Source organism: Corythoichthys intestinalis, chromosome 6 (assembly GCF_030265065.1).
Source record: "Corythoichthys intestinalis isolate RoL2023-P3 chromosome 6, ASM3026506v1, whole genome shotgun sequence".
Taxonomy (NCBI): Eukaryota; Metazoa; Chordata; class Actinopteri; order Syngnathiformes; family Syngnathidae; genus Corythoichthys; species Corythoichthys intestinalis.
In genome coordinates, this window is record NC_080400.1 from 42,295,707 (window position 1) to 42,308,042 (window position 12,336).

Genomic DNA, 12,336 nt, shown 5'->3' on the forward strand with positions numbered 1-12,336 from the left:
AAATGAATCAAATACCAAAGATCTGTAAAGAGCATTGATCCTCTATGCATAAAAAAAATGATTTAGTTTGCCTAAATACACCTTACTAACCAGTGCTAAACTATGGACTGAGCTAAATATATGAACATTCTAATGTCGGACATTTGCTTTGTAATGTTTAAAATATACGTTTTTAAAATTACGTATGATATTATTGATCAAGATCACAACAATTATTACTAAAATTGTGTAGAATACAAATAAGAAATACAGTATGGCCTCAGTCGGCTATCAGTGCAATCATGTGATTGACAGCATGGTGACTGATCAGGCTGGGGTCTGCCTTTAGCACCAAGTGAGAGAAAAATTTTGAATCATTGTCCAGTTAATTTCTAAATATATATAATTGAAGATTTTTGTCACTAAGCAAATCTAGTGGAGTGTATGTAAATGAAGTCAATCAGTGGTATGGCGTGGCTCAGTCGTAGAGTAGTTGTCCCCTAACCCAGAGGTTGTGGATTCACGTCACCCTGTTGAACTTGTCTAAGTGTCCTTGACCAAGACACTGAACCCCACGTTGCTCCTGGTGCTGCGTCACCAGTAGGTGGATGACGAAATAGTGTAAAGCGCTTTGAGCGCCTTGGAAGGTGGAGAAGTGCTATATAAGTATAACACCATTTACCAGTAGAAAAAGATTATTTCCAAGATTTTCTGAATGAGCTGGAGAAAAATTAACATATTTGCTTGAATTGCAATTATTTCTGAAAATTGTCTGGAGTACTATTCACATATTTTTTAAAATAAGGTTTATAATGAATTGAATAAAAACAGATATGGGTACAATAATGTGATGCTGAGGAAAAAAAACAGTAGTCTGGCAAAGATTTCGGTCACCTGTGACCTGTGTAACATGATTAAAACGAAAGACAGACAGTCAAAATCGAAAAACGACTTTATCTGGTGGTGTGTAGCCAGCCTTCTGTCTCCCATCTTGCAGTGCAAATGCAGCAGCATCGCACGGAATAAAATATACGGTATAATAGGGCCCTCTGTTGAACTAAAGACAAAACTGCAGCGTCCCGTCTATCTTTAAAAATCATTTCCTCTCATGAGCAGCTGGGACCATTAAAATATTCATTTAATAATAAATTAATCTAAAAATAAATTCTCAGGTGCGCGTGTTACACCACATGACATGACCTCTTTATAAATGTCCCCTCAAATGATTTATCACTACGTGACATCACATCGCATTACTTCTCGTCTATAACTTCGCATTCAATGACTTCACAACATGTGAATATTCATCGCGCTGTATTTCGTCACATCCAGGGATGGATCATGGACTGGAACCCCTCAAAAACAGAGAAAATAAGCAGAGCCCACACTACGCACCTACATTGTGTAGTGTTATCATAATTATAATATTCTGAATTTAATGTAAATTGATCCCTCGTTTTTCGAGGTTAATGGGGACCAGAACCCATCGCGATAAGTGAAAAAACGCCAAGTAGCGCAACCCCCCCCCCCAAAAAATGTTTTTTTCCTTCTTTTTATGTGTGTTCCAATGTATTTATTCAGATTTAGCAATGAAAAAAGAAACATAGAACACGTTTTTTTTTCCACTTTTTTTCTCCCAAAGTACAATTAAAAAAAAAAAAAAAAAATTACGTACACATATATTTTAACAAATGGTTTTTAACTCATTAACTCCCAGCCTTTTTCACCGGAGCAAGGCCCTTCGCTACTGGCCGTTTTACTGGATTTTGACGGATTTTGCAAGGCCCACAGAACATTCTGTGCTATAGCTATAAAAACATGGAACCCACCGAAAGAAAGATTAGACTCTCTTCTTTCAGCAGGACAACCAAAGTAAGTTCATATCTTTTTCCATTCTTAGAAATCAGCATTAGAAAATAGCTTAGTTTGAGCATTTTTCCAATTTCTGATGAAAAAACAGAGAAATTGAGCTTTTTGTGAAAGCATACTTTTCAAACATAACTTTGACTTAACACATCTATTTTTTGCTTTAGTTACATCCCAAACATCTGAATAATGCTTTCCTTTTACAAAATAACATAAACAACAAGACAATTAGAGCTTTTGATAGCAAAGTAACAATTTATTTACACATAACTAACTGATAGATGATGCTGTTGTCGCCGAGATGACACTGTTGTCGCCGTGACAGCCGAGTAAATTTTTCCCTCATCGCCGCCTGTCTCATAAAGATGGATTTTTTTGAGTCTCTGCGGGGTCTGCTCAGCGAGCAGCACAAACTCAATAGCATCTTCCGCTGCACTGGTGGTCCCGGTCGTTCTGCTCGGTCGTCCAACGCCTGGCATCCCGAGCGTCCTCTCGGCTGTTCTGCTCGGTGGTCGTCGTCCGCCTTGCATCCTTCCGTCGGCGCTCCGACCGTGCGGCCCGGCCATTCGTTGCCGTTGAATCGGGTTGCGGGTCTTACCAAATGCGCTACTACCCTCCAGTGGCCAGTTTTATTGCTTTAAAATGGATTTTCAGCTTTGTGCTTTGGAGCTCAGTTGAATCAGAACCCAGAGATGTCTCTCATGAAAAAAACGTAAAGGACGTATTAATATGTCTTTGGGACACTGAAACAATTAAAAATAGAACATATTTATTCATTTTTGGGCGCAAATGATTTAAGCACTTCAAATGTAATAATTATGATAAGTTTTAAACATGTTACTGTCCCACTGAATAATTTTTAAACAAGAATAAGGTAGAAAATGTTTGGCATTATAAATGCTTCATTGAGTGAGTCCACTCAAATCCGCTCAAGCTACTCACTTACACACAATGAGTTGCCACAGCAACTGTTTAACAAGTGAAACGATGTTGACACATATGGCGTGTTGAAGTTAGCGTCTCTTGCAAGATCAAACCTTAACTGTCTGTCAATCATTGTTAACTTTAATAAGCAACTCCAGTGCACTGCCTGACCAACATAGAGCAGGGAGACAGAGGGATAGTGAGACTACACGATTGGCTGGGGACAGCTCATCTGTATTTTGTCCCCCTTTTTTAATTAAAAAAAATCTGCAATGGACTGAGGGCACGAAGTTTGAACCGCGAAGTAGCGAGGGATCACTGTACTGTACGTGGTGGCAGGCGGATTGATTCGCACGATACCTCATAGTTCTGAGATCAATCATTCAATCAGTGCCTTCCTGTGTGGACTTGTGCATGTTCTCCCATTTGGGTTTTTGATCATTTGTTTCTAAATATATAAGATATTTTGGAAAATAAGTGCTCAAAATGTGCACAGGTTGAGAGCAATTTATTGCCGATTTGCTGAATTATAAGAACTACTTTTTCCTTCTAAACCAGCAAGAGTTTTTGGGTTGGCCAGGGGGTTCTAGTGGAGATATTTTGTTGAAAGATCAACGCTCGCTGCTATTATTGGGATCATCGGTATGTAGAGGCACCAAACACCACATGTCTTAACTCTATAAGTGGGGTGGGGGTGTTGCTGGCGGAGAGTTTAAGGTCAGATGTGACAATACTTTATAGCTTCGCACAGTGGTGTCTCGTGCAGGAGGGGCTAACAGTGAATGCATTACGGTCAGCTAAAGTACTGCCAAGGACCCGCTGAATTTCTAGAGTTATTCAGGTGTAGCAGCAAATACACAACAAAATACATCACCAAATCATCTTCCGTCAGGTACGTATGAGTTTAATATGATGTGGGCTTTGTGTAATAATGCATGGCTTAACAGCTATGGTAAGTACGTACTACCGTGGAGGCCGTCACTCCGTGGTCGAGCGGTTTAAGTTTGCGGTCGACTATAATACCGCCAAGCGCCCTCTAAACTTCCAGCGAATTGCACCTGACTGTATGCATTTACTGACAGCAACTGCTGCATGAGGCACCGCCATCCTGCGGGATTCATGGGGTAGTATTCGTCATCAGGCAACTGTTTTGCCTTCGCACAGCCTTGCTTTACCCTGTGTGTGTTTGATAAAATATCCAATAACAGGCTGATTTGTCTTCATTTCTATTATGTATTCATTCCTTTCAACCATTGCTGCCGTGAACCTAGAGAGTGGAATTTCAGCTTCTGCTGAACAGAAAGTAAAAGTTAAAAGTAGGTTCATGGCTGTAAGAGAAGAAGAAAGTTCAGTGCCTGGAACTGAATGCGGGAACGTTGAATGTTGGAACCTAAGTGAAGAATTGCATTGGAATGACGATGAGGAGAAAAGTAGATCCTCTATATTGTGTGTTCAGGAGAGGAAATGTTAAGGTACTAAGGCTTAGAATGAGGGCCCAATTTATTTTACCAGGCTCTAAATGAGAAGAGAAATCGAATGAAACACAAATCTTCTTGTTCGAATAATCCTCTCTTTAGAAATCGATAACATGCTTTTGATTTTTTGAACATGTTTGACCACAGCATAAACAGTTGGTAAAATTCAAACAACTATACACCCTCTAACACAGCATACTTTAATTTAAATATCGACAATGCTTCGCTATATCTTAAAATGAAACTTGTTAATCCAACAAGTCTTCATGGCTCTGATGACTTTGTGACGCATCATGTGATGATGACGATGATGATGACGTTGTGATGACTAATCAGCTCCGGGTATGTCATCTCTTTTGTTCTTATTGTGACTACTTCTCTGATCACTTAAGGTTCGTACCCTTTTGAGGACATCATCAAATAATGAGGTCATGTGATTGTCCCATGGTCGCATGATGGGAGACTTTTCTTTTTTTAGTTGTATAGAGTTCATTTTGCCTACATTTATATATTCGTCAAACCCTTTCTTTTATCCCAGGCAATAGTAGGTGGTTTTATTTACCTGACATGTTTCGGCGGGCACTTCCGCCTTCGTCAGAGGGTCACTGATCTGGTGTGACGCGTCTTTATTAGCTGATGGATGAAGGCGTAGTCACGCCCTCTGCTGCCCATTCACTCTTCCAAGATCCAGGTCGTAGAGTTTTCTTTTTTTAGATTGATGTTTTAAACATGTTTGATGACACCATGAATAGTCACTAAAATTTAAGCTACTATCCAGCCTTTCAAGCAGCGTACTTTTATCTAAATATCTATATTTCAAAATAAACACTTGCTCCTCATCCAACACCTTTTCATAGCTCTGATGAAATCATAATAGGACATGTCATCAGGTCACTTTGTTTTCATTTGATGACTTCTCAGCTCATGATTTGGAATTTCTTCTCATCGTGACATAGCGCTCCATCAGATGGTCACTTTTTTTGATGACATCATCAAATAATGAGGACATGTGATTGTCCCATGATAGCTTCATGACACAGGGTCCTGCTAAAGGCAAATAATTAAAATATGTTTTTAATACGAATTTTAAAAGTGGACAGCATCTTAGCGCATTTCCAAAACAACAACTGAAGCAGTAAATTACTGTTATCAGAGCGGGGCAGAAGGCAAAGCAACAGTTAAACTCCTCAAGAGGGCCCCCTGTCACCGCTCGTGATTCGCAACTCTAAGGCTACGTTCATACTACACGTCTTAATGCACGAATCCGATTTTTTGTCATATCCGTTTTTTTGGCGTGCCCGTTCAGACTGCCTTTATCCATTGAGACCGTTCAAGTATTACGCATGCGCACTAATTCGCAGTCCGACACCCACTAAGCAAGAAGACCCGCATGCGCAGAACCATCAAAACAAATGACAGACGTCATCCGTCATTCCAGGGATATCATATTTTGCTTTTCAAAAGGTGGACAGAAATAACAGACATAAATAATCCCCGTTTAGGCAAATATTCAAAGTTTATATGGATCGATAGCATGCACGCACTGTCCGTGCACGTCACACACACATACGGGCGGTTTGTCCCGACTCTCGGCCGTGGAGGCAATGTTGAAATATTGCTCACTTGGAACAGAGAGAAAACTGAGCATTCTCAGGCTTATCCTCAACCCATTTTTATTTTTTATGACTGTTGTCAAGCTCAGCTCTTCCTCAAAAGCCGTGTTCACTGCAAGCTAGGCGCTAATAACGCACAGGTGCATCGCTACGGTAACGACTCTCTCGCTATTTGATGACGTACTTGCTGCATTAAATCCGATTTGCGGGACTGGACAGTACAGACCGCCGCGACAGTCTGGAAAAATGTGGCCCAGATCGGATTTAGACCACATACGAAAGTGACCCAGATCGGATTTGAAATGGTCCCGTTCTATGCGACTTCTCACGTTCAGACCGTCAAGTTAATGCCTCACTCGAGTCGGAAAAACACGAAAAAATCGGATTCGTGCATTAAGACCTGTAGTATGAACGTAGCCTAAGTTGACCTGACCAGCATCGCTATCACTTCAGTCAATTCAGACAAGGTGTTAACGTTGGAGTCAACTAAGCAAGTGGTCCTACTGAATTTGACTGTCTATTTGACTAAAATAAATAATAGCCCGTTTAAATATAGTAAATTGAAATGAGCTAAAACACCTGTAATTAAATAATAGGAATAATACACAGATCCTGGTTACACAATTAAATTGACTAATTTCTGTGTGGCACTTTAACTTGAGAAAATCCACCAGTAAAGCTTTTGAAAACCGTTCATAAGGGAAAAAAATCGTTGAGGCATTTCATTTGTAAAATACATTTTAAAATCTTTGTCATTGAGATTGCTTTTCTCTTTAGCACAGGACTTTTTTTCTTTTTTCTTTCAGAAAGAAAGATGACCAATACGCGGGGTTTGAAAGGCAAATTGTTGTTGGATTATTACCTTTAAATACCCGCTACTTTTTGAGCAGAATTCTAACTTTGTATAGTCTACTGTTCCTATTGTTGAAAGCACAAAAGTGTGCAATAAACAACTAGCATATTTATATTTTGCAATTTGTTTTCTTACTGTACCGAAAATGAACCGAACTGTGACCTCAAAACCGAGGTACGAACCGAACCAAGATTTTTGTGTACCGTTACACCCCTAACCATGATATTTTGTGCCCCTTGACATGTCAGTCAGAACTGCTCTAAATAGGATGGTACTTCAGGGTGTCTTGAATTAATCTATTTACAGTATGCACGAATTTTGACTGTTTTTTTTTTTTACCCTCACAGAGCACTAATTGAAGTCACAGGCTGCCATTGACGGTACTAGATGTCCAATCCATTTTAACTGGGAGGAGCGAATGAATGAATGTTCACCGGTTGTGAATGCTCATCTTTCAGTGCCATTGACAGCGCTAGATGTTCAATCCATTTTGACGGAGAGGGGCCAATGAACGTTCATTCATTCGTCCCTCTCAGTAAAAATGGATTGGACGTATAGCAATAGATGTCCAATTTCTGATTGTGTGAATTCTCATCTTTCAGTGCCATTGATAGTGCTAGACGTCCAATCCATTTTAACTGGGAGGAGTGAATTTATGAATTGAAAAATGAATTGGACGTCTAGTGCTATCAATCTGAGAGATGAGCATACGCAATTAGACATATGTCACCATCCAATCCAGTGGCATGCAATGAGTTAAAAAAAAAAAAAATGAATGACTATGAAAAAAAAATCTACTTCAGATTTGTACTAGGGCTTTAACCAGATTTTATTTCTGTGTTTTTTATTATTATTATTGTGCTAATTTTATCCATCTATCCATCCATTATCTTCCGCTTGTTCCGGGGTTGGGTCGCGGGGCAGCAGCTTTAACAGGGAAGCCCAGACTTCCCTCTCCCCAGCCACTTCAACCAGGTCCTCCGGCGGGATCCCAAGGCGTTCCCAGGCCAGCCTAGAGACATAGTCTCTCCAGCGTGTCCTGGGTCGTCCCCGGGGCCTCCCGCCGGTGGGACATGCCCGGAACACCTCTCCAGGGAGGCGTCCGGGAGGCATCCGAACCAGATGCCCGAGCCACCTCAGCTGGCTCCTCTCTACGCGGAGGAGTAGCGGCTCGACGCCGAGTCCCTCCCGGATGACCGAGCTTCTCACCCTATCTCTAAGGGAGAGCCCGGACACCCTGCGGAGGTAACTCATTTCGGCCGCTTGTATCCGGCATCTTGTTCTTTTGGTCACGACCCAAAGCTCGTGACCATAGTTGAGGGTAGGAACGTAGATCGACTGGTAAATCGAGAGCTTTGTCTTTCAGCTCAGCTCCTTCTTCACCACTACGGACCGGTGCAGAGTCCGCATTACTACAGACGTTGCACCGATTCGCCTGTCGATCTCCCGCTCTCTCCTACCGTCACTCGTGAACAAGACCCCAAGATACTTGAACTCCTCCACTTGGGGCAGGATCTCATCCCCGACCCGTAGAAGGCACTCCACCCTTTTCCGACTGAGGACCATGGTCTCGGATTTGGAGGTGCTGATCTTCATCCCAACCGCTTCACACTCAGCTGCAAACCGCTCCAGTGAGAGTTGGAGGTCACGGCTTGATGAAGCCAACAGCACTAAATCATCTGCAAAAAGCAGAGATTCAATGCTGAGGTCACCAAACCGGACGCCCTCAACGCTTCGGCTGCGCCTAGAAATTCTGTCCATAAAAATTATGAACAAAATCGGTGACAAAGGGCAGCCTTGGCGGAGTCCAACCCTCACTGGGAACGAATTCGACTTACTGCCGGCAATGCGGACCAAACTCTGACACCGGTCGTACAGAGACCGAACAGCCCTTACTAAGGGGCTCGGTACCCCGTACTCCCGGAGCACCCCCCACCCGGTACCTGTCAGCTGCCTCCGGAGTCCCACAGGCCAAAAAGGCCCAATAGGCCTCCTTCTTCAGCTTGACGGCATCCCTTACCGCTGGTGTCCACCAGCGGGTTCGGGGATTGCCGCCACGACAGGCACCAACCACCTTAAGGCCACAGCTCTGATCGGCCGCCTCAACAATGGAGGTGCGGAACATGGCCCATTCGGACTCAATGTCCCCCACTTTCCCCGGGACAAGGGAGAAGTTCTGCCGGAGGTGGGTGTTGAAACTCTTTCTGACAGGGGATTCTGCCAGACGTTCCCAGCAGACCCTCACAATACGTTTGGGCCTGCCAGGTCTGGCCAGCATCTTCCCCCGCCATCGGAGCCAACACACCACCAGGTGGTGATCAGTTGACAGCTCCGCCCCTCTCTTCACCCGAGTGTCCAAAACATGCGGCCGCAAGTCCGATGACACGATTACGAAGTTGATCATCGAACTGCGGCCTAGGGTGTCCTGGTGCCAAGTGCACATATGGACACCCCTATGTTTGAACATGGTGTTCGTTATAGACAAACCGTGACGAGCACAGAAGTCCAATAACAGAACACCACTCGGGTTCTGATCGGGGGGGCTGTTCCTCCCAATCACGCCCCTCCAGGTCTCACTGTCGTTGCCCACTTGAGCGTTGAAGTCCCCCAGGAGAACGAGGGAGTCCCCAGAGGGGGCGCTCTCTAGCACACCCTCCAACGACTCCAAAAAGGGTGGGTATTCTGAACTGCTGTTCGGTGCATAAGCGCAAACAACAGTTAGAACCCGTCCCCCCACCCGAAGGCGGAGGGAGGCTACCCTCTCGTCTACCGGGGTAAACCCCAACGTACAGGCGCCAAGCCGGGGGGCAATAAGCATGCCCACACCTGCCCGGCGCCTCTCACCATGGGCAACTCCAGAGTGGAAGAGAGTCCAACCCCTCTCAAGAGGATTGGTACCAGAACCCAAGCTGTGTGTGGAGGAGAGTCCGACTATATCTAGTCGGAACTTCTCTGCCTCACACACCAGCTCAGGCTCCTTCCCTGCCAGAGAGGTGACATTCCATGTCCCAAGAGTTAGCATCTGCAGCTGGGGGTCGGACCGCCAAGGCCCCCGCCTTTGGCTGCCGCCCAACTCCCTACGCACCCGACCCCTTTGGCCCCTCCCACAGGTGGTGAGCCCATGGGAAGGGGAACCCACGTTGCCTTTTCGGGCTGAGCCCGGCCGGGCCCCATGGGGACAGGCCCGGCCACCAGACGCTTGCCTTCGAGCCCCACCTCCAGGCCTGGCTCCAGAGGGGGGCCCCGGTAACCCGCGTCCGGGCAAGGGAAACTGGGGTTCATTTATGTTGCTCATCATAAGGGGTCTTTTTGAGCCATACTTTGTCTGGCCCCTCACCTAGGACCTGTTTGCCATGGGTGACCCTAACAGGGGCTTAAAGCCCCAGACAACATAGCTCCTAGGATCATTGAGACACGCAAACCCCTCCACCACGATAAGGTGATGACTCACGGGGGGTGTGCTAATTTTAATTTCTTTAAATCATCTTGTATTAATATTGTGTTTATTTATAATTTATAAATGTTTTAATAATTATACGAAAATAAGATTTAGTGATTTTTTTAAATCTTAAATTTAGGCCAATTTTTTTTTCATTATTTTTCATTATTATTTAGGGGAAAACACATTTAAAAAACATCAAATGATGAAACACCTATTTATTTACTTATTAAAATAACTTCATTAACAACAAATACAGTGAGGAAAATAAGTATTTAGTCAACCACTAATTGTGCAAGTTCTCCCACTTGAAAATATTAGAGAGGCCTGTAATTGTCAACATGGGTAAACATCAACCATGAGAGACAGAATGTGAAGAAAAAAAAACAAAATCACATTGTTTGATTTTTATAGAATTTATTTGCAAATCATGGTGGAAAATAAGTATTTGGTCAATATCAAAAGTTCATCTCAATACTTTGTCATGTATCCTTTGTTGGCAATAATGGAGGCCAAACGTTTTCTGTAACTCTTCACAAGCTTTTCACACACTGTTGCTGGTATTTTGGCCCATTCCTCCATACAGATCTCCTCTAGAGCAGTGATGTTTTGGGGCTGTCATTGGGCAACACGGACTTTCAACTCCCTCCACAGATTTTCTATGGGGTTGAGATCTGGAGACTGGCTAGGCCACTCCAGGACCTTGAAATGCATCTTACGAAGCCACTCCTTTGTTGCCCTGGCTGTGTGTTTGGGATCATTGTCATGCTGAAAGACCCAGCCACGTCTCATCTTCAATGCCCTTGCTGATGGAAGGAGATTTTCACTCAGAATCTCTTGATACATGGCCCCATTCTTTCTTTCCTTTACACAGATCAGTCGTCCTGGTGCCTTTGCAGAAAAACAGCCCCAATGCATGATGTTTCCACCCCCATGCTTCACAGTGGGTATGGTGTTCTTCGGATGCAATCCAGTATTCTTTCTCCTCCAAACATGAGAACCTGTGTTTCTACCAAAATGTTCTATTTTGGTTTCATCTGACCATAACACATTCTCCTAATCCTCTTCTGGATCATCCAAATGCTCTCTAGCGAACCGCAGACGGGCCTAGACGTGTACTTCCTTCAGCAGGGGGACACGTCTGGCAGTGCAGGATTTGAGTCTCTGGCGGCGCATTGTGTTACTGAATGGAGCCTTTGTTACTGTGGTCCCAGCTCTCTGTAGGTCATTCACTAGGTCCCCCCATGTGGTTCTGGGATTTTTGCTCACCGTTCTTGTTATCATTTTGACGCCACAGGGTGAAATCTTGCTAGAAGCCCCAGATCGAGGGAGATTATCAGTGGTGTTGTATGTCTTCCATTTTCTAATAATTGCTCCCACAGCTGATTTCTTTACACCAGGGGTCCCCAAACTTTTTTCTGTGAGGGCCACATAACCCTTCTCTTCTCTGATGAGGGGCCGGGGTCAGTTTGTAATAGAAAAAGTGTGACGATTGCAGGAGTGCCTAAATGTAAAAATGTATTGTTTTTCAGAAAGCCACAATCAAATAACCCTTTCTGGATTCTTCACGGAACCAAAGTAAATAAAATAAAAATGATATAATATAATATAGTATAATATAATATAATTAGGGCTGTCAAACGATTAAAATTTTTAAGCGAGTTAATCACAGCTTAAAAATTAATCGTAATTAATCGCAATTCAAACATCTCTAAAATATGCCTTATTTTTCTGTAAATTATTGTTGGAATGGAAAGATAAGACACAAGACGGATATATACATTCAACATACTGTACATAAGTACTGTATTTGTTTATTATAACAATAAATTAACAAGATGGCATTAACATTAATATTCTGTCAAAGCAATCCCTGGATAGAACGACTTGTAGTTCTTAAAAGATAGATTTTAGTACAAATTATAGAAATTTTATGTTAAAACCCCTCTTAATGTTTTCGTTTTAATAAAATTGGTAAAATTTTCAATCAAAAAAATTAACTAGTAGCTCACCATTGTTGATGTCAAGAATTACACAATGCTCATGGTGCATAAAATCAGTCGCACCCAAGCGCCAGCAGAGGGAGACAAAAAACACAAGTAACAAGTGGACATGACACTGCTGTCATTTTAATCTGTTTGAGCGGGGCATATGCGTTAATTGCGTCAAATATTTTAACGTGATTAA